Below are 27511 nucleotides of genomic sequence, written 5' to 3'. Positions count from 1 at the left end.
TGTCAATATATTGTCATTGCCAGATGTCAATTGTTATTTGGTCTGTCAAATCTACTGTCAAGCAGTGGCCCAGGAGGAGAGGAGTGGCTCTGGCGGTGGTAGTTACACTCACAAATCACAGTGGCAGTCCTCATACTAGCACTCCATAGGGCAGCGTCCCAGTTAAGCCAATGTACTCTCTTATTTGGCTAAATTTAGCTTTAATGAAGTTTGGTATTTTAGTACCTCCTATAAATGTGGCAGCAGTTGAATAAGATGCATACAGCAATATATTAGACCGCCCTTTAATACTTAGGCATAGTAAGTAAATCTATCTATAAAACAATGGATTAACTATGAATGTTGCAGCAGTTGAACGAGATGCACGCAGCAATTTCACTCAACCTGCAGTCTCTCTGCTGTCTCCCTATGCTCTCCCTACAGTCTCAAAAAACTCTCCTTACTCTCCCTCCCTCTCCCTGCATTTTCCCTTTCCAATATTCTTCTTTTAAACTATTTTCAGCAACACTGTCCCTAGTGCATAAGCGTTTGTCACTCCCTAAGTTCAGCTCACAGTGAAATTAGCGGAGACCACACAGGATGAGGGTTTTATAGGGCTGTGACATCACAAGGTGATGGATAACAGCACATTGGCTGGCTGCATGACATTATGGGTGATCTCACGTTCCCGGGCTTCTTACTTTCACTGTGTAACAAATGCATCCGCCATTTTAGGGGAAAAAAAACTATTTGTTACCACAAAGCGTGAGGAAATTCGTATTCGAGGGGAGTCAAATTTTTACTAAACTTTGGATCCAATTTCACTTCGGATGCTTCAATTCACTCAACACTAGTTACTATGTGTACAGAGAAGAAAGCTGATATTTATAGGAAATCAGAAATTTCTATTGATGCTGTCACTTGGACATTTTGCACACATTACTTTCATCTCTGTACTATGGAGCCATAGGTATTTTGCGTACCATTGGACGGTCTTGCAATGTTGGTGCAGAGGTGGGTCCTGTAAGACGTAATTTGATTGGCATAGCCTAAACCTGGGTAGAGTCTAAGGCAGTGGTCAGCAGCCTCTGGCACTCCGGCTTTAGTGAAATTACAACTCCTAGCATGCTCCATTCACTTCTACAGGAGTTCTGACAACAGCCAAGTGAGTGTGCATGCTGGGAGTGGTAGTTTCACCAAAGCTGGAGTGCCGGAGGTTGCTGATCCCTGATAAAGTATTATACATTGTACACTCCCTGCCATACAAGGAGGGATGGATATTTCCCCAGTGAATCCACAGGTTACGCTCACCCAAAGTAGCTCGTAGTCCATAGTGTTGAGCGCGAATATTCGAATATCGATTTTTTTTCGAGAATATCGGCACTTCGCTGATTCGCGAATATTTAGAATATAGTGATATAAATTCGATATTTCGAATATTCTTTTTTTTTTTTTTTTTTTTTTTTATTATTGTTATATTTTTTTCTTTCCCACTTCCCTAAAGTTGTTCTTACCTGTCCTTTGGATTCCTGGCTTCCTGGCTGCTCCAGTCAGTGCCCGTTGCCGCTTCTGCCGACTTCCGTGCTCATGGAGCGTCCCCATCACCATGGGAACGTCTCCATATACTAGAATGTACTGTCGGATTTGAGAATTACGTGAAAAATCGCAATTCGATTATTTCAAGTTATAATAATCGAATTTCGATTTTAACTTAGCACTGCTATATTTAATTCTAGCCTAATATGGAATATAGCAGTGCTAAGTTAAAATCGAAATTCGATTATTATAACTTGAATTAATCGAATTGCGATTTCAACTTGGACCTGGTTTACTATGGTTGGCTTGGTAGAATTAGCGAATATGACGAATGTATTCGTCATATCTCACAAAACGAAGATAACGAAGTATTCTGCATCTTCGTTTTAGCTACCTATTCATCAACTTCGCTAATTCTAGCAATCAAATAGGAAAGTTTACTATAGAGACAGCTAAGTTTAATTCGCTATGCGATTATATTACTTTGGTTATTTTTATAAATAGAATAATTATAATAATTATCAGGTATTATAATTATTCTATTTTTTTTTTTTAAAAAGCAGTCATATAATCGCATAGCGAATTAAACTTAGCTGTCTCTATAGTAAACTTTCCTATATGATTGCTAGAATTAGCGAAGTTGACGAATAGGTAGCTAAAACGAAGATGCAGAATACTTCCTTATCTTCATTTTGTGGAATATGACGAATACATTCGTTATATTCGTTTTGTGGAATATGACGAATACATTCGTCATATTCGCTAATTCTACCAAGCCAACCATAGTAAACCAGGTCCAAGTTGAAATCGCAATTCGATTAATTCAAGTTATAATAATCGAATTTCTATTTTAACTTAGCACTGCTATATTCCATATTAGGCTAGAATTAAATATAGCAGTGCTAAGTTAAAATCGAAATTCGATTATTATAACTTGAAATAATCGAATTGCGATTTTTTTACGTAATTCTCAAATCCGACAGTACATTCTAGTATATGGAGACGTTCCCATGGTGATGGGGACGCTCCATGAGCACGGAAGTCGGCAGAAGCGGCAACGGGCACTGACTGGAGCAGCCAGGAAGCCAGGAATCCAAAGGACAGGTAAGAACAACTTTAGGGAAGTGGGAAAGAAAAAAATATAACAATAAAAAAAAAAAAAAAAAAAATTCAAGTTATAATAATCGAATTTCGATTTTAACTTAGCACTGCTATATTCCATATTAAGCTAGAATTAACGAATATGGAATATAGCAGTGCTAAGTTAAAATCGAAATTCGATTATTATAACTTGAATTAATCGCATTGCAATTTCAATAGGAGAGTAGCCTTTAAGTTAAAATCGCAATACGCGATTATTTAAATCGCATATTAATCGCGATAACAAGAATAATGACGAATATTCGATTTTGACGAATATAAAACGAATATTCTATCGAATATTCGCGAATTTCGTCGAAATCGAATATGGCACCTGCCGCTCATCACTAGTAGTCCAGTGACAGGTAGAGATTAGGAACAAGTGGTCAGCAAAACTACCAGGGAAAAGAGAGTAACAAATTCTTAGCATTGGGACCATAGAGTTAAGCAATCCAAGGAACAAAGCAATAGACAGGTCAGAGTGAAGTCTGCAGTGTGTAGATGAGTATGTAGATCAGAAAACGGCCAGGGTCCACAAGACTAGCATACAGTAAAACCCACACTGACACAAAGTCGGCAGACCAGAAAGTGGATTTAAATTAGCTAACCATGACATCATCTTTGAGCAACGGCTTGGATTGTGGATGGAGGAGTAACACAATGCTTACATATGGCACTTCATTACCATTCACAGCTTGTTTAGACCTGTAACACAATGGTATTCATGAGCAATAAATCTACCTTGATAAATAAACAAGAAGCCTTTGCTTTTTTTTTTATCTCTAAGGAAAAATTTTGAAGTCTGTATAAGGTGAATAAAGTGAGAACAATGTTATGCAAGACCTTCACATTCCTGGCCTCCAAATTGCTTGTCAATTTAACTTTTATTTGTCAGCCTACATTTTAAGTATTGCCTAGCTTGAGGAAAGTGTGGGAGATTTTTTACCCTGAAAATAACCATACACTACAACTGTGCTACCTTGCAGTATAAAGGTCCTTCTACATGGCACAAGGATTGGGCAAATTATAAGGTACAAATGATCCTATAAACCCCTGTTTCCAATAATTGCCAAATGTGGCATTGATCCCCAGACAAATAAGTAAAATGCTCATTTGTCAAGTGACCCACTCATATATTAACCACATAAAATCGTCAATTATTAGTAGCACAATGACTCTTATGGGGATGAACAATCATCGTAACTACAGATGAGCAAAGTTATCAAAAATTTGATTTGGCTGCTTCGTTGAATTTCACAAAAAAATATGATTTGTTACGAATTACTGTAGCGGGTGCAATGACGGGAAATGCCAATCACACCCTCCTCCGTCATTGAACCCCTCAGATGCCGCGTTCATCATTGATTGCATTATCTGACATTAAAATTGATGCCTTTCAGGGGTTAGTCAAGGTTTAAAAAAAGAAAAAACATAATCACCTTATCCATTTGCTCGCAGAATGGCCATCGCGGCCATCTTGATTAAAGAAATGGTGAAAAATCACTGATCACGTCACCGCACCCGGCGTGTGCGCTGACTTGGTAACATAGTTTATAAGGCTGAAAAAAAACATCTGTCCATCCAGTTCGGCCTGTCATCCTGCAAGTTGATCCAGAGGAAGGCAGTGAGGTAGAAGCCAATTTTCCTCACTTTAGGGTGAAAAAAAATCCTTCCCGACTCTAATCAGGCAATCAGAATAACTCCCTGGATCAACGACCCCTCTCTAGTAACTATAGCCTGTAATATTATTACACTCCAGAAATACATCCAGGCCCCTCTTGAACTATTTTAGTGAATTCACCATCACCACCTCCTCAGCTAGAGAGTTACATAGTCTAACTGCTCTTACCGTAAAGAATCCTCTTCTACAAACCTTCTTTCCTCCAGACGCAGAGGATGTCCCCTCGCCACAGTCAGTCCTGTTGGATCCATCCTGACCCTAGTGTGAAAGCACTAAGTGAAAGTGAAAATACATTTTATTACCCAATTCCCACCCTCTTTGAGAAAATAAGTCCCCTCTTACCTGATTGTTGTCTTTAATCTCCCCTGGTTATGGCCACCTCTCCTGTCGAATCCGGCCGAGCCACGCCTGCGCAGAAGACTGAAGATTTTCTCCCAGCAGGGCTGCGCAATGTCCTGAATGCGCACACCGCCGCGCATGCGCCATGATGACTTCTTCCTGGCCAGTATAGTACAGAGCCGCGAACGGGCACACCGGCTCTGTACTATACAGGCCAGGAATAAGTCACCATGATGCATGCGCGGTGGCATGCGCATTCAAGACATTGCACGGCCCTGCTGGGAGAAAATCTTTAGTCTTCTGCGCAGGTAAGTATGAAAACTGATGATGGGAATACCCCTTTAATCCACACTATTTATTGTGTTTTTGGTGTGTGTTTTTTGTGTGTGGTAGTTATTATATTTTGGTGCAAATTTGATGTAGATTTTTCAGCAAATCTTACCCTTCCATTTAAAAGGATGAAATCCCCAAAAGAAAAACACAACAATTGACATGCTGCAGATTTCAAAATCCGCACAGCAGCCCTGTTTCCACACCTAAGAAAAAAAGGAAGTGTGCATGAGATTTGTCTGTATTGCAGTTTTTCCACATGAAAATCCATGCAGAAAAACACACATGTAATCTGCATTGTGTGCAGGCACCCTTAGGGTACAATGTATGTATAGTAGTATTATCCAGCTCACCTCCTTGGCCTTTGTTGTCACCGCCAGCTCTCTGAGAAGCTGTGGCAGACGTTCTTCTGTACCTCTTGCATGATGTTCTTTGTTTTGGTTTCACTTTGTCATCTCTTTTCCTTCTCCCAGCTGTCATCTATTTACACTGATTGCCTTCCTTTATATTCCCTCCCATACTGCCTCACTTTGCGGTTTATACTACTTCCTGGATTGTGTTCACTGCAAGAGGCTGCAACTGCTGGTTCCTCAGATAAGTCTTTTCCTTTATTTGTGTTTCCGTGCTGGCTTGATTCTAGGTGACCCCGACTCCCTCCGTATTAAGTGCAGGGAGCCGGTGGTCGTGTCCCCTCACTATTATAGGGTTTTCAGGTGTCACTCAGTCTGGGTACGAAGGCATGCAATTTTCTATCATAAAGATCTTTGCAAGGGCAAAGCAGTCAGGGAGAGCTCTAGGGGTTTTATAGGGCTATAGTCGGATGTTTATTTATAACTTCCAGTTTTCTGCAACACCATCCGTGACATTATAAACCACCATTACCGTCTTAAGCATGGATCCGGTTTCAGCATTGATTGACATGCAGGGTCTTTCACTGGAGGTAGCAGATCTCCGTAAAACTGTGTCTCAGTTTCAGGTGACCGGTTCTGCTTGCGTTCATGGAGTTTGTTCCGAGCCTAAGATCTCGCTTCTGGATACGTTCTCCGGGGGTAGTGAGAATTTTGTTTGTTTTAGAGAGGCTTGCAAACTCCATTTTCGCCTACTTCCCCATTCCTCTGGTGATGAGGAGCAGAGGGTGGGGATCATCATCTCGCTGCTCAGGGATAACGCTCAGTCTTGGGCCTTTTCGCTGCCGGTGGGGGCATGGCCCCTCCGATCGGTGGATTAATTTTTTGTAGCCCTGGAGCAGATATATGATGACCCGGATAGTATTGCTCTGGCTGAATCTAAACTGCGTCTTTTATGCCAGGGTAAACAGTCCGCAGAGATATATTGTTCAGAATTTCGGAGATGGGCAGCTGATACTGGTTGGAATGATGCTGCACTCCAAAGTCAATTTTGCCATGGTCTTTCAGAGTGATTGAAAGATGAATTTGCCTTTCATGAGAGACTTGGCTCCTTGGAGTCTGCCATGTCTCGAGCTGTTCATATTGACAGGCGTCTTAGAGAGAGAGGAGAGATCACTCCTTCCTGTCATATTCAGTTCAAGGACAGTGGGGCGGTCTCAATCAGTGTGCAGGGGCCTCAGCCTCTCAATCCCCTCTGAGAAGGAGGCCATGCAGCTGGGTTTTCTTGCCTCTGATAGTAGAGGACTCTGCTCTCAGAGAAGGGTTTGTTTCTGTTGTGGAGGTATAAATCATTTGGCAAATGTTTGCCCCTCTAGGAGATTCAGGGAGTTTTCTGAGGGTAATAAAGAAACAAAAATAAAAAAAAACCCTCTAAAAGCTTTCCATCTGTTACTATTGGCAAGGTTGATGCGGAAATTGAAGGTTTGCCATTTGCTTGTAGTTTCCGTTTTGTCCTACCTGCCAGGGTGGCGCTAGATAGCAAGAACATTGTTTGTGAGATTTTTGTAGATAGTGGAGCAGCTGTCAATCTCATTGATAATCAATTTGCTATAACACATGGTTTCCAGGTATGCACTTTGGGAAAGGATATACCTGATTTTGCTATCGATTCCGCTCCACTTTCTCAAAAATCGTTAAAGGGCATAGTTTACAATATCCGTTTGACTGTGGGTGATGCTCATGTTGAGGATATGTCATGTTTCGTCCTAAGCGGATTACCTACTCCTCTAGTGTTGCGGCTACCCTGGCTCACTAAACATAACCCCACCATTGATTGGCAAGCAAGGCAAATAAATGGTTGGAGTGACTTTTGCAGAGAGAATTTCCTCACGGCGTCTCTTTTAGAGGTTTCTACTAAGACTGTACCATCTTTTCTCTCTGAATTTTCGGATGTGTTTTCAGAGAGTGGTGTCCAGAAGCTGCCCCCTCACCGGGAGTACGATTGCCCTATTAATCTCATCCCAGGCGCCAAGCTGCCAAATCTCTCCCAACCTGAAAGAGTCGCTATGCATACTTATATCTCTGAGAGCCTGAGAAAGGGACACATCCGACCCTCGAAGTCACCTGTTGCCGCAGTTTTTTTTTTTTCGTTAAGAAAAAAGATGGTTTTTTAAGACCATGTCTGGATTTCAGGAAGCTGAACTGTATCACAATTCGTGACCCTTATCTGCTTCCTCTGATCCTGGACCTGTTTAACCAGATTGTTGGGGCTAAAGTTTTTTCTAAGTTGGATTTAAGAGGGGCATACAACCTAGTCAGGGTCAGGGAAGGGGACGAATGGAAGACGGCCTTCAATACCCCTGAGGGCCATTTCGAGAATTTGGTTATGCCCTTTGGTTTGATGAATGCTCCAGCCGTCTTCCAGCATTTTGTGAACAGCATTTTTTATCATTTAATGGGGAAATTTGTACTGGTGTAAATAGATGACAGCTGGGAGAAGGAAAAGAGATGACAAAGATAAACCAAAACAAAGAACATCATGCAAGAGGTACAGAAGAACGTCTGCCACAGCTTCTCAGAGAGCTGGCGGTGACAGTACCCCTCCCTCTACGAGTGGACTCCGGACACTTAGAGCCCACCTTCTCAGGATGGGACCTATGGAAAGCCCTGATAAGACGAGTGGCCTTAATATCCGCAGTTTGGGACATTCTCTGGAGAGGGGTCTTCTGGTTTACCTGATGAGGAGAGATTTTCCTCATCTTTGTCATTTATTTGACAAAAGATTCAGGATAATCTGAAGAGGATGAGTGAGAGATATAAGTGTGTGGCAGATAAGAGACGTGTGCCTGGCCCGGACCTGAATGTGGGTGATCTGGTGTGGTTGTCTACAAAGAATATCAAACTGTAGGTTCCCTCCTGGAAGTTGCGTCCTAAGTTTATTGGGCCTTACAAGATCTTGTCCGTCATCAATCCCGTTGCCTTCCGTCTTGATCTTCCTCAGACTTGGAAGATCCATAATGTTTTTCACAGGTCCCTATTAAAACCTTATGTCCAACCCACTGTACCCTCCTCTTTGCCTCCTCCTCCGATTGTTGTTGATGGTAATCTTGAATTTCAGGTCTCTAGGATTGTGGATTCTCGCATTATCCGCGGTTCTCTCCAGTACCTCGTTCATTGGGAGGGTTATGGTCCTGAGGAGAGGATGTGGGTCCCAGTGGCGGACATTAAGGCCACTCGTCTTATCAGGGCTTTCCATAGGTCCCATCCTGAGAAGGTGGGCTCTGAGTGTCCGGAGTCCACTCGTAGAGGGAGGGGTACTGTCACCGTCAGCTCTCTGAGAAGCTGTGGCAGACGTTCTTCTGTACCTCTTGCATGATGTTCTTTGTTTTGGTTTTACTTTGTCATCTCTTTTCCTTCTTCCAGCTGTCATCTATTTGCACTGATTATCTCCCTTTATATTCCCTCCCATACTGCCTCACTTTGCAGTTTATACTACTTCCTGGATTGTGTTCACTGCAAAAGGCTGCATCTGCTGGTTCCTCAGATAAGTCTTTTCCTTTATTTGTGTTTCCGTGCTGGCTTGATTCTAGGTGACCCTGACTCCCTCCGTATTAAGTGCAGGGAGCCAGTGGTCGTGTCCCTTTACTATTATAGGGTTTCCAGGTGTCACTCAGTCTAGGTACGAGGGCATGCAATTTTCTATCATAAAGATCTTTGCATGGGCAAAGCAGTCAGGGAGAGCTCTAGGGGTTTTATAGGGCTCACCCATATGTTCCTTAGTTTGGGATCAAGTCAGTCGGATGTTTATTTATAACTTCCAGTTTTCTGCAACACCATCCGTGACATTTGTTCTCCCGTGTGTCCAGAAACTCATCGTGTGTAGGTACCCTAAGGGTGTGTCCCAGTATAGCAGAAATAAGTGAAAAAAATGCTAAAATGCGACTATCCTCGGCACCTTATCACTAGTACGCTCAAGCATGCATCCTCCATAGTGAGCCCCGGCATGTTGCATTCACCCTGTTACTGTCTTTAACTTCTAACCACAATGTCATCTGTGTATTTATTCCAGGTCTTTTGTCATTGTGCATTGATAACATTGCTCTGAAACTGTTATGTTTATGTAATGTTCCTGATTGTTTGTATCTGGCAGAGAGAGAGAGAGATCTTTAGATAGAATAGAACTTACCATTCAATTCTCCCCTTTTGGGCAGAAGTGAGCTAGTCCTGCTTTCTACCAGAAGGAGGGGTTGCAGTTCTAGTTTATTCCAGTCTAGTCTAGACAGTTGATCTGAAAAGACGTGCCAAGATGTAGCAGCCAGGGGAAAGTTCCCCCTCCTGCACCAGTAGTCTCTCCATAGGGAAGCAGCTTATAGAGCACCATGACTCCTTATCGATTTACAGGCAGAATATTGTGAGGGGGTCAACAGCCGAAGGCACCCCACTCCAGACATGCCAGAACAGTCCTAAAGTCCAGCTGACAGAATAGAGAAGAGTTTAGCACAGCAGAGAGAGAAAGCAGATTACTCAAGTTTGCCTGCCATTTTATGGCAAAACTTGCTCAAACCAAGAGAAAGCCTGTATACAAGTTGATGCAAGTAAAGCTGTTGAACTTTTGTCTTTAGTTATGGTGGGTAGCTTTAAATCTCTCCACACATGGAGTACTGTGTACAGTTCTGGGCTCCTGTAAACAAGGCAGACATATCAGAGCTGGAGAGGGTCCAGAGGAGGGCAACTAAAGTAATAATTGGGTTGGGACCATCAGTTGCGTTGAGGAGAAGTCAGGTGGATACACAGCTGATAGTCCTACTGAATAGACTGTTAGCTGCTTTTTTCTTGCCATAATACAAATTCTAACAGTCTATTCAGTAGGACTATCGGCTGTGTATCCACCTGACTTCTCCTCAACACAACTGATGGTCCCAACCCCATTTATAAGGCAAGAAATCCCACTTATTAAACCTGACAGGGCACACCTATGAAGTGAAAACCATTTCAGGGGACTACCTCTTGAAGCTCATCAAGAGAATGCCAAGAGTGTGCAAAGCAGTAGTCAAAGCAAAAGGTGGCTACTTTGAAGAACCTAGAATATGACATATTTTCAGTTGTTTCACACTTGTTTGTTATGTATATCATTCCACATGTGTTAATTCATAGTTTTGATGCCTTCATAGTCATGAAAATAAAGAAAACTCTTTCTTTATTGTGTCCAAACTTTTGGTCTGTACTGTACATCAATTGAGGTAGTAGAGTTGGCCAATCAGTTCTTTTAGCAGGTGGTTCCGCTCTCAACATCTGAATCAAGGTTTGGTTCATTTTTTCGCAAAGTCCGTTACTTTGAAGATGGTACGCTATTGTTCTCATCTTCTGACAATTGTGAAGGGAACATAGTTCATGGAAGAGTTGGGATTCAAAAGCAGATCCTTGATCTGTGAGAATTTTTTCAGGGCATCCATAGGGCAACAGGAAATTCTTCCAGAAAACATTTGCAGTGGTTTTGGCTGTCAAGTCTTTAACAGGTACAGCTACTACAAATTTGGTGTAGTGAACAATTATTGTCATGGTGTAGGTATATCCTGAGCGACTTGGTTCTAGCTTTACGTGATCAATGGCCACTATTTCTAGAGGTGTCTTGCTTACAATGGGATGTAATGGTGCTCTTTGGTCATGTCTCTCATTTCTTCCAATGGCACAAGTGGAACATTCTCTACATCAATTCTCAATATGTTCTCTCACTCCAACGCAATAAAATCTTCGGCAGATGGTAGCTTCTGTTTTTTGTACACCAAAGTGTCCTGACCTGTCGTGGTACAATTCTGGCATCTCGGCGTGGTACTATAATTTGATAGAGCCGATCATTGGTGATGGGATCTAGGGTTCTACTCATTATTAGTCCTTTTTGCATGAAGAGTTGCTTTCTGTGTCTCCATAGCTTAAGCAGCTCTGTCAAGGCAGCGACTGCATCAGGAACCGGAGCTTGGGCTTACTGACTGACTATAGAGTGACATTTTGGAGATGTAGTTGGCTTATACACAGACATTTCAGCAGTCCTAGCAGCCTGACCTTAACAGGTCCCCTGCAGTAGCCGCAGTTGATCCTAGTGCATCACCAGCCGCTGCAGCACCAAGCATGATTCCTTTAACAATGCCTTATTTCTTTGGAGCACCCTCGTTCCCACAATACGCAGGGGAAGCTCATACTTTAAGGGAATTTTAAGAAAAAATGTTGGCTATATTCAGATTGTACCCTATGTCAGCAGAACAGCAAAGGGAAATCCTCATTACACAATTGGAAGTAGCTGCCCTCAGAGAAGTGAAATCCTGGCCAAGCTCAGGGAGAAAAACACTGAAGCAGATATTTGAACGACTCTACACCACCTTCGAACCCAGGACTGTATCAGAGGTCAAGATGAGATTCTTCAGCAAGAGACAGCAGCGGGGTGAGTCACTTAGATACTTTGCATTATCCTTACAGGAAGCCCTGGGAGCTGTTCTACAGTTAGACCCTCATGAAGCAGAGGATCAAGATAAAACACTGAAAGAATAATTCATTGAAGGTGTTAGGATCGAAACCTTAAAGAGCCAGTTAAAAATGTTAGCTGCACAGCACCCAAGTTCTACCTTCCTAGACTTCAAGAGCTAGCCATCAGTATTTTGGGGAAAGACCCACAACCAGAACCTGCTCACTATCTCCTTGTTAATACATGGCAGTGACAGGCCTTCAATATAATGCAGGTTAAATATAGTTTCACACACATTTTGCGTTGCATTGCTATGGGCAACAGCTACTTTGAAGATGTCTGGCCCTTTAAGAGTCATTGTGACAACTTAAATCTCTTCAGCGTACGTACGCACATCACGCTCCCTTCTCATGCGCGGCTCTCCCCCTAGGTCCGTTTGCAAGGCAGGAGGGGCAGCACTGATTTGCAAGTATTAGCAGCAGCATTAGTATTGGCACAATTGTAATAAGTTATTTTGCGTAAGAGGATTGCCTTCTTTTTTCCGATTTATAGGAGGCGTGGCCTCACAACAATAGCGCAGCACAACTAATAAAGAGACTTCAGGCGGCCATTTTAGATGCATTCACTGACAGCAAGCGATGACAATGACAAAGAAATATGCTATTTTTCCAGTTTTGACACTGCAGTTTAATACCAGGTGACTAGTACTGCATATCCAGGCAACTCTCAATATATATTTGGACAGTTCTGCAGCTCAATAAAAGCGTTTAAATTTTGCACTGTATTAAAGCATATTGACAGTCTCTCAGGCAAACAAGTGGGGCTTATTCTCATAAGGCAATGGCACACAGTTATATTGCATGAATCCTGTTCATAGTGACGCACATTCATGCAACATGCCGGACTCCCTACGGAGGATGCGCGTGTGAGCGTACTAGTGATAAGGTGCTGAGGACAGTAGTACTAACGGTTTAGTTGTCCCTTGGGGCCAGCAGTGCAGTGGATGGGAAGATAGCACAAAATCCTCCGGGGCACTCTCGGTTGCAGGGAACACCAGCCAGATGTTGGTTAAGGTGCCCTTGATGGTAATAGGTGTAAGGTGCTTTTGCGGCTGGGCCCCTGGTTTGTGACGCCAGCACCATTAGATGTAAATGTTAGTAATAGTAGTTGAAATGATGATATAGGGCGACTAGAGCTTTTAACAAACTTCACAGATCATCAAGGTATACAACAGTCATCTACATAAAGGCAGCTTTCACAGTGATTCCCATTAGTTCCCAGAAGTTGGATAAGGAATCGTCCTCTATAACAATCAGGCTTTCTCTCTCTTATTTCTCCAGGTTGGAGGGATGAACTATCTCTGTTGTACTGTATAATGCTGTACCTCTGTATCCTCTTCTAGGAATACTATACTCAAATGGCCCTTTTTGTCTTTAGTTATGGTGGGCAGCTTGTAGCTTTGAATCTCTCCACCTGATGCAAAGGAGTCTGGAGTCTGATAAATGACAGTTACCTTCCTTTGTCAATATCCTCATTACCTCTTGGGTTGCCTGGAGATACTTTAATCTTTTCCCTTTTATGGGCTGGTGCATGGAACTAACTATGGAGCTTTTATATCTCTGCAAAATGGCTGCTGAGGTTCAGCTTGTCCTCAGACATCATCAAAGACCCACAGCAGTAAAGTGGATGAGAACTTGCAACAGAATTTGCACATAACTTGACATGTGCTGTGGCTTTTTAGTTTGCAGCATATCAATCTATGTAGATTGTGGATTTCCACTACAGATTTCACGCTTTAAAATGCAGATGGTGAAATGTGCTAAAAAACCACAGCATTTCTGCAATAAATTCTGCAACAAATTACATACCATTTTGTACAGATTTTGGTACTGGGAAATGCTGGCAGTGAACCTGCCACTCATGGCCATACACTCGCTAAAACATCAATGAGCAAATACCAACTTTGTACATTTACAGGAATATGGTTTTGCTCATGGTTAGGGTGCATTCACAAGGCCGTAAATATTTTGTAGACCACAAAATCTTGTGCAAACCGCATATGAGGGTCCGCATGATTCGGCAAACTATAGGACATGTCATGTAGCCTCACAGATGTGAAGCATGCGGAAGTCAATGGTTCTGCATTGCGATGCAACCTGCACACAGGAGGTATCCGTGTTTTGCGGATCTTGCGGTATGAGGACCGCAAAATACTTACAGCCGTGCGAATGCTCGTGGAGTTTTTTTGTGCTCAGTTTGGAGCATTTCCATCTCAATAGGAAGCAATACACACATGGAAAAAAGAAGTGGCATGCCATATCTTGGGGTGTAATCTGTGCAGAATTTCTCATTGAAATGTATGGGAAGCATCAACAGCCTCGTACATATTCATGCGCAACCAATCTCAACATGAAAATTGAGTTTTGTTTTGAATTAAGCACGCGTTGATAAAAATAAAAAAAAACTGCATAAACACGCTGAAAAAAATGTGTGGATTCCTTGCTGAATTTTGTAGGCGGATGGGAACATAGCCTAAGGTTAATTTTCTGCCATTAGCCGGCTTGTTACACTGTTACGTAGTCTCACTATTTATTCCATGCATTCTTAGATATATGTAGGGCTACAGTAATACGTACACAAAATCAATCATTCTGACGTGCTAGAGTACAAGGAGTGCTACTACATCGTACTGTTACTACACTATTGACTATGTGAAGCTTATTAATGACTTGCTGTTCCAGTAAGAAGCTGTGGTTGCAGAGCACTATCCCAAGGGTGTGATGGCTGGTGGGAAATGGTGCATTCTGGGAACGTAGCCCTTACCCTCTCTGAAGCTCCCAATGTCACCTTTGGCTTAAAAACACTAGCTAGAGCAAGCTTATCAGCTGAGAGAGCAGCAGAAGTGGCTTGATAATGCTGTTGAGAAAGTGATCTGATTCCGTCTACATTTCATTCATGGGCTGGAAGGATTAAAGGAGGTTTATCCTGCCTGGCCTACATAAGTGCTGCTTTCTAATGAAACAATATTGTTTTCTAACAGGGTCACATAAGGGAGAGAAGGAAGGACCATGAACAGTTCAATCAGACACTCCCTATCATTTCGGATGAATGCACCCTAAAATTATTTGAACTACTCTGAAAGAAGGGGAAACAGATGGCATCAGAGGGAGAAGGTTAAAAAAAACGGACACAAGGGGATCACTTTTTTTTTTCTTTGTCTTATAGAATTGTAGTGCAATATGGATAATTATGGAGGGGAAAGAAGGGCCATAATGCCAGTTTACTTTTAAGTTTAGAAAGAAATTAATCTGAACTGTGACACTGGAATGTAAACAAGATACTGTATGTTATGAGGAGCAGGAGGCATCACCAAGTCCTTGAACATCATCCTCCATCCAATTTTACAGTATAATTACCAACAGCCAACCTATCATATAAAACACCATGTTTGCTCATGCCAAGTAGAGTTGAGTAAATTTCATTGGTTCGCCTAATTTTCCCAAAAAATAGATACATTTTTTTCATGATTTTTTATGTGACGAATCACATTAAAAATCAGCTTTTTCCTGGATGCAGAGAGCCTGTATATTGGTGTAGTACACTGTGCACTGTAGAAACACGCATAGGGAGTCTGCTGTGGTAGTGAAATAGTTACTTTGCATCAGTATGACAGGCAGTTGACAGGTGATACTGTTAGAATCACTTCACACTTCACTTATTTGGTCAGTTATAGGGCCAAAACTGACCAAATAACTCAAGTGAGAACTTATCCTTACAGGTCAATGTAAGCGTCGGGTATAAAGAACCATGTAGTGGCCCAAGATTGTACTATAGTGTGAAAGAACGCACTCCTTTTACACCTGATTCAACATACATTTCTACAAAACTTGTTCTGTTACACGCTGATACAAGTAGTGGCCCCATGACAGAGTGGAGAGTGTGTCAGCAGTAAGTGTCACGAGGGTATCAAGAGCCACGTCTGACTCCGTTATACCCGGGGTCAGGAAGTCGCAGCGGGTGGCTGCGCGCTCTATATCTAAAGATCACGTTGTTTTTTAGTGATTGTTTTCTGTGTTTGCCTTGCTATCCTTTTTGTCTCTCTCAGGGATCCGTAGCTTCTCCTCCTCAGCTGTTTCTTGTCTGCCACTCCCTACCTCCTCATATTCTCCCCTCACACTTCTCTAGTTGCCAGTTATAGAGCTTCCTGCCTGGACATCTATACTGACCCACTGGAGTGGTGAATCCTGCTTGTCGTTCCTGAGTGCTACCCTCCGGATCCCTGTTGGGCTTATTGTTGTCTCCTGTTGTCGCCCACCTGGGAATATATGTTGAGTCTGTGTTGTCTGTCCTCCCCTTGGTGTTTTCCCTTAGAGTTAGTGGTGCGGACTAGTGTTCCCATCGCCCTGTTCACTACCTAGGGCTCAGCTCAGGGAAAGCCAGGGCTCTAGGCACGTGATCGGCGTACGGGTGAGGAACCCGTCTAGGGACGTCAGGGCAGCCAGGTGCCAGCCGCCAGGTGAGTCAGGGGTCACCATCTTCCCTCTCACTTGGGCAGGGCCTTCCTCGTTCCCTCCCTCTGTGTCACGTATGTGATAGCCACGCCGACCGTGATAGTAAGTTTATGTTGACGTTACTTTTTATTTTTCCCTTCTTCTGATCTGTCATAAAAACAACCCCAAAAAAATGGATCCTGCCTTTTGAGCATCCCCCTTCACATGGTCAGCAATTGGCCAGTAATCCATCAGTATTGCTAAGGCCCAAAAAAAAACAGGAGTGGATCCAAAACAGAGATGACACGTGATTGGAATGTTTGCATGTCTTCTGTGTTTTGTACCCACTCCCGGTTTTAGCATCTAAATCATGAGCATATCCTGATGCAAAATAGGAACCATGTGATACAGTGGCCCAGTTAGAGTATAGGAAGGATGGCAACGCATGAGGAGTCAACCCAGTGGCCCAGTTACAGTGTGGGAGGTGGCAACTGCATGAAGAGTCAACACAATCGCCCACTCAGAGTGGTGAGGTGGCAACCGCATGAGGAGTCAAAATAGTGGCCCAGTAACAGAATGGTGAGGTGGCAACCACATGAGGTGGCAGCACAGTGGCCCAGTTACAATATAGGGAGGGTGGCAACCGCATGAGGAGTCAATGTAGTGGTCAGTCACAGAATGGTGAGGTGGCAACCGCATGAGGAGTCAATGTAGTGGCTAGAGATAAGCGAATCAAATCTGACCAAGTGGAATTCGATCCGAATTTGAATGCGAATTTCCTCATGCTTCGTGGTAAAGAATCACAATTTTTCCTAAAATGGTGACTACAATGGCAGCTACACATGTGAGGATATTGGGCAAGGAACTCTGGGAAGGCGGGCTGACCCATAATGCCATGCATGCAGCCAATCATCAGCCAGCCAGCCCTGTGATGTCACAGCCCTATAAATACGGCGGCCATCTTAAAGTCAGACATTTTCCAGCGTTCAGAGTGCAGGGACAGACGTGAGAAGGCTCTAGGGACAGTGCTAGAAAAACTGCATTGTGAAAAAATAAAAGTGATTTACAAATGCAGGGAAACATTATATGGGGATCCAGATAGCAATTATACAGCTCTGGAATTCTAGCAATTTGTTCTTGTAATTGGGGTGCAATGTTGAAAAGCCTTTAGTGGCTTATATCTGTGGAAAAAGAAAAATATATACGCATTTCACTTCTGCAGTTATATTTGTTGAAAGGATACAGTGTCCTATTTCAGTACAAAAAGAAAAAAATATTCTGTACACACTTCACTGGTGCACTTATTTGTGGCAAAAGCATTTAGTACCCTCAACAAAATCCTTCAATTCAGCCGTCCCTTCAAATTCCCCTACAACTTATAGACACCTACATCCAGATAACCGAGACCAATCCACATCTTACTTGCAAATTAATTCAGACCTCAAAGACTACGACTGCAGGACCAGCTATACACCCTCCAGTTCAGTCATTCCAACAAACACTCCAAAACAATAGACATGTCTGACATTCAAGGCACCTTACAATCAAGAGATGGGTCGACACAGGATACCCCCCCTTCCATTGATAAACCAAGTTTTCAGTCATCTTGCCCAAAAAACATCATAGGACAGGAACCTATCAAAATCTTAGATAGTCCATCAGTTTTATTAGACCATTCCAGTCACACACGACAAGAATCAATATCGAACCTATCCATGCATTTCAACTCAACTACCGACTCTGATACTTTTTTAGCCCTTCCCACCAATCTGTCGAACAGCCCTTTTTTAGAAAAACTGTCACCAACCACATTGACAATGAAATCCACACCTCCCGTCAGCAAAACATTAATCCAGTTTCCAAATATTAATCTCATTTCTCACCACAACAGCGCCATCGCTCACAGTAACTCTGATAACCAAACAAAACCTCAAGATCACTCCGTTCTTCACTCCTGTATCCCAAATACGAAAAAGGCAAAAAATCAATATAGAGGATGCAGAGGAGGGAGATCTAAAAATACCAAAAAATAAAAAAAACAAAACCAAGAAAACCCAGCCCGCCCCAAAAGAATCTCTCATCCCCAACGGAATAGTTCAAACCCAGATAGCGAGAGGAAGAGCGGATCAAATACAAACCGAAAAAGATAAAGGCACCTTCAACCTCTCCAGATACAAACTCCAAACAAACGACATACAATTATTAAGTAAAGGTTTATCTTTCTGCTCCACCAGCAAACCAGATCTATTTGAACTGTTCATCGACTTAAATCAATTCATTAGGAAACTCACCCTTAGACGTCACTTTAGTATAAAAGAACATTTACAGTAAGGCCCAAACCTTACCATTATCCAACAACCAACTGTATCCCTTAGCCCCCCCCAACACAACAACCGATCCCCCACCCCAAGACCTCATACCAATACAATCAACTCTAAAAAATAGATTGAATTTCTATCCCTTGGAGAGCAGGGGCCCTCACTTAGAAAGCTATTATAATATGGTACTAGACGACCTCAAAATTCTAATAGCCTCAAACCATACAGAAGTGCCATTTATCTCCACAAATAATTTAAACCCCAGAGAACAAAGAGCACTACAAAGCCCCAATATTGTCATAGCCTGAGAGGTTTTTTTTCTCTCAGGCTGTGAGCTGAACGCTGCGATTGGCCAGCGCTACAGCCTGGAGAAGGAGATGCCGGCAGGCTCCTCCCAGTTGAGCCAAAAATCTGAAGATACCGGAGCCTATACCGGGAGAACGGAGCGGCGCCCAGGGATAATAGTATGTGCAGGGAGATCCCTGGACGCCGCTCTTCATATCTGTATGATTAGTTTCGATTTTTTATTGTAGTGAAAGGTCCTCCTTAAGCTAGAAATACAGCTATAATTATCTGGGTTTTAAAAAAACACCCTTTTTGGTCAAAATACACTATTTTACAGCCCTTGCTGCATCTGCACGTGTGAAATTTAAGCATTATATACTGTTGTCGTATTCTGTTATTAAAAAAACACCCATTTTGGGCAAAAAACTTAATATTGCAGCCCTTAATGCATCTGTTATTGTTAAAAACAAGTTTGAAATACTTCAATAATTTTGTGGCTTTGAAAAAACACCCATTTTTGGCAATAACCTTCATCTTGGGCCTCTGCCGCATTAGTCAGAGCAATTTAAGCTAGAAATACAGCTACAATTTTCTGGGTTTTAAAAAACACCCTTTTTGGGCAAAATATAAAATTTTACAGCCTTTGTTGCATAGGTCATTGTGAGATACAACCTTTAGATACTGTGGTTCTATTCTGCTATTAGCAAAACACCCATTTTGGGCAAAAATCTTTAATTGCAGCCTAGTCTGGAGCTGTACGTGTGAGATACACACTTTACATACTGTCGTTCTATTCTGCTATTAATAAAACACCCATTTAGGGCAAGATCCTAAATTTGAGAAATATGAGGAGAGCGTCAAAAAAGGGACGTGGCCCAGGTCGTGGTGCTGCTGGTGAAACTCCTGTTGCAAGGAGAGGACGTGGTCGATTTGTGCCAGCTACATGCACAAGTGAAACCCCTTCCTCAGGTGAGAGTAGGCGACATAACCTGCAGCGGTATTTTGTCGGGTCTAATGCGGCTCTACGAATGGTGAGGCCAGAACAAGTACAGCAGATAGTAGATTGGGTTGCTGACAGTGGATCCAGTTCCTTCACATTGTCTCCCACCCAGTCTCATGCTGAAAGACCACAGTTGGCACCTTCAGCCGATGTCCATCAGTCTTTCACCTCACCCCCTTGCAAATCAGCCAAGTAGTCTGAGCCCCAAGTCATGCAGCAGTCTCTTCTGCTTTTTGATGACTCTGTTAGCAGGGTTTCCCAGGCCATCCACCTAGCCCTGCCCCAGAAGTGGAAGAGATTGAGTGCACCGATGCCCAACAACTAATTTTAAAGATGAGTACATGGGAGGACCATCGCAGCATGTCTCGGATGATGACGCAACACAGGTGCCAACTGCTGGGGCTTTCGAAAGTGTGCAGACTGACAAGGAAGTCAGGAGTGAAGACTGGGTGGAAGATGATGTGGAGGACGATGAGGTCCTCGACCCCAGATGGAATCAAGATCATGCGAGTGACCGATGTAGTTCGGAGGAAGAGGAGGTGGTCGCACCAGCACAGCAGAAGAGGGAGCAGGGTGCAAAAGCGCAGCGGCCGTCCCCTAGACAGTACGCCTGCTACTGCCCACTGCAGCAAGGGACCGAGCACATCAAAGCCAGCTCCAAGAAGTTCCCTGGCGTGGCAGTTTTTCAGACAATGTGCTGAGCCTGAAGCGAGGCATAAATGTTCTCAACCTGAGCACCACCTGCATGACCAGACATCTAAGTGCAAAGCACGAGCCGCAGTGGAGTAGACATCTCAAAAACCAAGAAAGGTCTCTGGCTCCTCCTGCTTCCTCTTCTGATTCAGTCTCGGCCTCTTCATCTACCTCTGGAGTGACAGTGCCACCTGCCACACCGCAAACAGAGGATCTACCAGCAACATCACGATCTGGGTCACCAAGCATCTCCACAATGTCCCACGGAAGCGTTCAGCTCTCCATCTCCCAAAGACTGGAGCGGAAGAGAAAGTACCCCCCTACCCACCCGAGATCCCTGGCCCTGAATGCCAGCATTTCAACACCTTCACCACCAACTTCAGCACAGCCAGGGGTAATCGACAGCAGGCAGTTTTAAAACTTATCTGTTTGGGGGACAAACCCCACACCGCGCAGGAGCTGTGGACGGGCCTTGAACAACAGACCGATGAGTGGTTGGTGCCATTGAGCCTCAAGCCCGGCCTGGTGGTGTGCGATAATGGGCGAAATCTCGTAGTAGCTCTGGGACTAGCCGGTTTGACGCACATCCCTTGCTTAGCGCATGTGCTGAATTTGGTGGTGCAGAGATTCCTTAAAAATTACCCCGATATGTCAGAGCTGCTGCATAAAGTGCGGGACGTCTGTGCGCGCTTTTGGCATTCTCACCCTGCTACTGCTCGCCTGACAGCGCTGCAGCGTAACTTCAGCCTTCCCGCTCACCGCCTCATATGCGACATGCCCACAAGGTGGAACTCCACCTTGCACATGCTGGCCAGACTGTGCGAGCAGCAGCAGGCAATAATGGAGTTTTAGCTGCAGCACGCACAGGTGAGTCGCTCCGTGGAACAGCACCACTTCACCACCAATGACTGGGCCTCCATGCGAGACCTTTGTTCCTTGTTGCACTGTTTCGAGTTCTCCACCAACATGGCCAATGCCGATAACGCTGTTCTCAGTGTTAATATCCCACTTCTATGCCTCCTTGAAAAAATGCTGCTGACGATGATGGAAGAGGAAGTGGCACAGGAGGAGGAGGAGGAAGAGGGATCATTTCGTAGGGTTCCGAGGGTGGGTTCCTGAACCCACAAACGCCAGGTACACAATTGACCAGCCAGGGCACAGTTCAGGAGGATGAGGAGGAGGAGATGGAGGAGGAGGAACCTTGTTCACAGCAGGGTGGCACCAAGACCAGCTCATGGCCATCACTGGTGCATGGCTGGGGGGATACAGAGGACACAGACAATACACCTCCCACAGAGGACAGTTTTTCATTGCCTCTGGGCAGCCTGGCACATATGAGCGATTTCATGCTGCATTGTCTCCGCAACGACCGCCAAGTTGCCCACATTCTAACTTGTGCTGATTACTGGGTGGCCACGCTGCTGGATCCCCGTTACAAGGACAACATACCATCCTTAATTCCATCACTGGAGCGTGATCGTAAGATGCGCGAGTACACGCGCATGCTGGTAGACGCACTGCTGGTGGAATTCCCACCTGACAGCGGGGGCACAGTGGAAGCACAAGGCAAAGGCAGAGGAGGAGGAAGAGGTCGCCAACGAAGCTGGGGCACCGCCAGCACCTCAGAAGGCAGGGTTAGCATGGCCGAAATGTGGAAAAGCTTTGTCAGCATGCCACAACAACCAGCACCACCAGCTGATATGGAACGTCTTAGCAGGAGGCAGCATTTCAGCAACATGGTGGAGCAGTATGTGTGCACACGCCTACACGTACTGAATGACGGGTCTGCCCCCTTCAACTTCTGGGTCTCCAAATTGGGCACATGGCCTGAGCTTGCCCTTTACGCCTTGGAGGTGCTGGCCTGCCCTGCAGCCAGTGTATTATCTGAACGTGTGTTTAGCACTGCAGGGGGCGTTATTACAGACAAGTGCAGCCGCCTGTCCACAGCCAATGTGGACAAGCTCACATTCATTAAAGTGAACTAGGCATGGATCCCACAGGACTTGTCCATACCTTGTGCAAAATAGACATGTATACTGACTTTAACCAGCCATTGTTATACTACAGCACAATTGCTCATTGTTTTATTTTGGATATTTCACACTCTTTTGGAGTGTACCCTAATAAAAAATAAAATAAAAATTTAAACCAAAAACCAGTGTTGGCTACCTCGTCCTCCTCCACCGCTGCTTCCACCCACACTGCTACGTCCACCGCCTCCTCAAACTCCTACTCCATATCGACCTCCACCTCATAAATCAAGTATTTTTTTAAAAAATTTATATGTATTTTATTTTATGTCATTTCCCTAATTTGTCTGTTACATTTTCGGGTGAAATTCATTTATTTTTGGGTGTGATATACCGCTGCTCTACCTAGTAGACGGGTAAAAAAAAATCACAAATTTGTCTGTTACATTTTCGGGGTGAAATTCATTAATTTTTGGTTGTGATATACCACTGCTCTACCTAGTAGACGTGGGAAAAAAAATCACAAATTTGTCTGTTACATTTTCGGGGTAAAATTCACCTATTTTTGACTGTGATATACCACTGCTATACCTAGGAGACAGGTAAAAAAAAATCACTAATTTGTCTGTTTCATTTTTGGGTAAAATTCAGCAATTTTTGGGTGTGATATACCACTGCTTCACCTAGTAGACAGGTATAAAAAATTCACTAATTTGTCTGTTACATTTTCGGGTAAAATTAACCAATTTTTGGCTGTGCTATACCCCTGCTCTAACTAGTAGACAGGTTAATAAATTTCACAAATTTTTCTGTTACATTCTTAGGTTGATATTTTACAATTTTTGCCGTGAATAAACCCCTGCTCTGCATAGGTGACAGGGACCAAAATTTTAAAAAATAATCTGTTCCATTGGTGGGTGACATTAACCCATTTCTGGCGATGAAAAATCCCTACTCTGCATAGGTGACAGGGACTTAAATCTCAAAAATTCGTCTTTAATTGGCCCTTTCCTTCGATCCTTCTGCTTTAATAACTTTTTCCATATTTCTGCTTGATCAAAATAAAATTTTATCCATTTATCTCCCTTGGATGTGGTCTCTCTTTCTCACGCTCCCTCTCTGGCGTGGAACCCTGATTCGCTGATAACCGTGATCAACATGGTAGGCTCAGAAAAGAACATCGAAAGTTGATAGAGAAGATATCCAAATGCATGGTGGACGTCACATGGACGTGGGATCAGGCAGAAGTTATCTAGAGTCAACAAAGCGGCAGCAGGGCCTCTCCTGGCTAACGTTTCCTAATACAAAATACCGCAGTGACATTCCCTGTAATTTTTAATTAATCAAGGGCATCTTAAGAGTCCTGCATTGTTATTTATCGTCACTAACTCCCTGAGTCGGGAGAGGGTAATTGCCGCGCACGCCCCCTCCTTAACTTAGAAAATCGTTTTTCAATACTTTGTCCCACATTTCCGCTCAATTACATTTAATTTCATCCATTGACTTCCCTTGGATGTGGTATCCCTTTCTCAGGCTCCTTATCCAGCCTAGAACACTGATTCCCCGCCACCCGTGATGACTATGGTAGGCGCATAAAAGAACATCGAAAGTTGATAGAGAAGATATCCAATTGGATCGTGGAAATCACAGGGACATGTGACATGGTGGAGCAGTATGTGTGCCCACGCCTACACGTACTGAATGATGGGTCTGCCCCCTTCAACTTCTGGGTCTCTAAATTGGGCACATGGCCTGAGCTTGCCCTTTACACCTTGGAGATGCTGGCCTGCCCTGCAGCCACTGTATTGTCTTAACATGTGTTTAGCACGACTGGAGGGGGTTATCACAGGTTATATTTCCCAATGTTTTGGGGTGTACCCTAATAAAAAATAAAAAAAATACATTTAAAACCAAAAAGCAGTGTAGGCTACCTCTTACTCCTCCACCACCTCTTCCACCTACACCACCACATCAACCGCCTCCTCAACCTCCTACTCCATATGGACCTCGTCCTCTTAGATCAAGAGTATTATTTTTTATTTTTACGTATTTTATGTTATTTAAAGTCATTTCCCTATCCACATTTGTTTGCAGAGCACTTGCCATGCTCTTAACCACATTTTGATGTCATTTGCAGCCCTGTAGCCCTTTCCATTACATTTTTACAGCCATTTTAGTGCTCAAAAGTTCGGGTCCCCATTGACTTCAATGGGGTTCGGGGTCAAGTTCGGGTCCCGAACTCGAACTTTTTTGTGAAGTTCGGCCGAACCCGTCGAACCCGAACATCCAGGTGTCCGCTCAACTCTAGTTCATTACCTTCTGGAAAATGGCCACTAGCTTGTTATGAAACAAGTACTGTATAAATAATTATCATGTGCTGATTTGATGAAGAATACGCATCTTAATAATCTTTTATTATATATATATATTTTTTTAACTATTATTTTTTGCAGGTATATTTTGTGTCAATTTGTCATCATGTATTGTCTGTTGAGGCCTCCCATCTTTTTTATATATGATATTTTTTATTTTATATTTCATATGATATCTTAATATTTTTTAAATTTTTGTGTATTTATATACTTATGTACGGTATCTACCGAGATTTATGTGCTTTAATATCTATATATTTATGTATTCATAATATGTATCACCATATTTGCTTAAGGTTTTTATACACATATATACCTACTTAGCATAACACTTATTTCCCCACTAATCAGTGCAATCTGTGAAGACCCGCCCATTTTTTGCTCTATTATAGAATAATCCATATATATATACATTATATAGGGGTTCATAAAATATAAAACATAGTGGTGTGGGAGGTGGTGTTGTGAGCGGTCAGGCTCCTGACCCAGAGACTATTGAGGAGGACATCAGTGACGTGCAGACACTACTCGATGATGATGAAGCCGATCGCGCTTGGGAGCCGGGTGCAGAAGGGGCTTCATCATCATCAGGAGAAGAGGGTGTCAACTTGCCCGTGAGGCAGTGGCAGAGCAAGCAACATGGTACCATGGCTAGGAGTTAGCAGGGTGGCAGCAATGGGAGGTCAGGAGCCAAACGTGCCCATGGTAGACCACCTGCTTCGCAGCAGACTACCTGCCCGGGAAGTAGTGGTGCAGGGGTTCATTGAGTCAGCGGTGGTAGCAGTCAGACAGTGTGGACTGTTGGGGGGAAAATCACCTACTCGACGGTGTGGCAGTTTTTTATTAAGCTGCCAGAGAAGGTTAATGTGGCCATGTGTAGAATATGTGGGCAGGGTGCCAATGTTGGCACTACGGCCCTGCTTCAACATATGCAGCGTCGCCATGCAGTGGCTTGGGAGAACCATGGCTCCAATGTGGTGGCCCAGCTTTCCGCAGCTACCGCTGCATCACCCAGTGGCACACACCCGGTTTTAGCCAGTTAATGCTCCACCACCTCAGCTGAAGGGAGCTGTCTGTCATTCCCATCTTCTGCTGGTCCAGATGCTCCTGCTCCTACTCCTCATCAGTCATTCTGTCAGCAATCGATCGCCAAGAGACAGCAGTTTGCGTGCACGCATCCAACAGCGCAGAAGCTGAAACGTGCTCCTGTCCAAGTTGCTGGTGCTGCAGTCCCTCCCTTTCCAAGTGGTGGACTCTGGACCTTTCAGAGAACTGATGGCTTGTGCTGAGCCGAGGTGGAGAGTCCCAAGCCGTCATTTCTTTGAGAAAAAGGCAGTACCAGCCCTGCACAAATATGTAGAACAGAAGGTGGGCCAGTCCTTGAGCCTGTCTGTGTCTGCCAAAGTGCACGGCAGTGCCGACATGTGGAGCTGTAACTACAGTCAGGGACAGTACATGTCCTTTACAGCCCACTGGGTAAATGTGGTTCCTGAACAACAACACCAGCAATTTGGCCAGGTCACGCTTTTCCACCACGAGGTTGTCACGCCGTTGGTCCAGCGACAATGTCTGCCTCTGCCTCCTCATCCTCCACCATGTCCTCAGCCTCCACTGCAGGGATAACTCACAATGCTCCTCCAGCATACCACATGTGCAGGGCACGGCTGTGTCAAGCTGTTCTGAACCTGGTTTGCCTTGGCAAACGGAGTCACACAGGTGAGGAACTGCTCCGAGTGATTTATCAACAAATCGAATCCTGGCTTTCTCCGCGACAACTGAAAATCGGAGCCATGGTGACAGCGGGAAGAAAATAGTGTCAGTGCTGCGTCATGGAAGGCTGAGTCATGCGCCCTGCTTGGCACACGTGCATAATCTGGTTGTCAAGCGGTTCCTGAAGTCTTCCACCCATCTGCAAGACATCCTAAAAATGGCCAGTAAACTTTGCATGCACTTCAGCCACTCGTACACCGCAAAGCACACCATCCTTGAGCTGCAGCGGCAGAATGGCATCCCCCAACATAGGCATGATGCAAGCGGATAGTACTACACTGTGTAACTTTGATGTCAGCCAGTGGCAGCTCCTGCTTGACACTGGCCGTTTGCTCATGCTTTTGAGGACGCCACGTTATTTGTCAGTTGCCAGGACTACGGGATGAACAATGTCATTCCACTGCTTCATGTCCTGGAACAGATGCTGGTTACAATGGCTGGTCAGGGGACTGGAGATGTGGCACCTAGATCTCAAGGCCACATGAGCCCTGGGGGGGGGGGGGCTGAACTGGAAGAGGAGGAGGAGGAGGAGGAGGAGGGGGAGGAGGACATTGGAGCACAGGCAATGTGTAGCCAAATGGGTGGTTTTTCTACTCAGGTGACAGGAGAGGAGGAGCAGGAGCAGCCAGAGGAGCCCCAGGGCGATTAGGAAGCTAAGACAGAGGACCCAGACACACCGTGGCAGTATGCAGTAGAGATGGAGGTAGGAAGTCCCTCCGAGTCACTTGTAAATGGACCCATCCATGCTCACTTGCTTGCGTAGTGACAGTCGAATTGTCACCATTCAGCAGAGGGATGACTTCT

General features: G+C 44.1%; 2 long non-coding RNA genes across 2 annotated transcripts; one reads left to right on the top strand and one right to left on the bottom strand.

Moving 5' to 3' along the window:
- Positions 1 to 4762: 4762 nt before the first annotated feature.
- LOC120982560 lies at positions 4763 to 24146 on the bottom strand. The gene is made up of 3 exons (XR_005774942.1): positions 24136 to 24146; positions 21045 to 21054; positions 4763 to 4873 (listed from the first exon to the last, which is right to left on the bottom strand). It is a non-coding gene; the product is annotated as an uncharacterized LOC120982560 (long non-coding RNA).
- LOC120982561 lies at positions 4784 to 27511 on the top strand. Its single transcript, XR_005774943.1, has 3 exons — positions 4784 to 4877; positions 13930 to 13938; positions 27501 to 27511. It is a non-coding gene; the product is annotated as an uncharacterized LOC120982561 (long non-coding RNA).

This window comes from Bufo bufo, chromosome 11 (genome assembly GCF_905171765.1).
Source record: "Bufo bufo chromosome 11, aBufBuf1.1, whole genome shotgun sequence".
NCBI classification, from domain to species: domain Eukaryota; kingdom Metazoa; phylum Chordata; class Amphibia; order Anura; family Bufonidae; genus Bufo; species Bufo bufo.
Note: the sequence above shows the minus strand (reverse complement) of the source record. Positions and strands in the feature narration are given on the sequence as shown.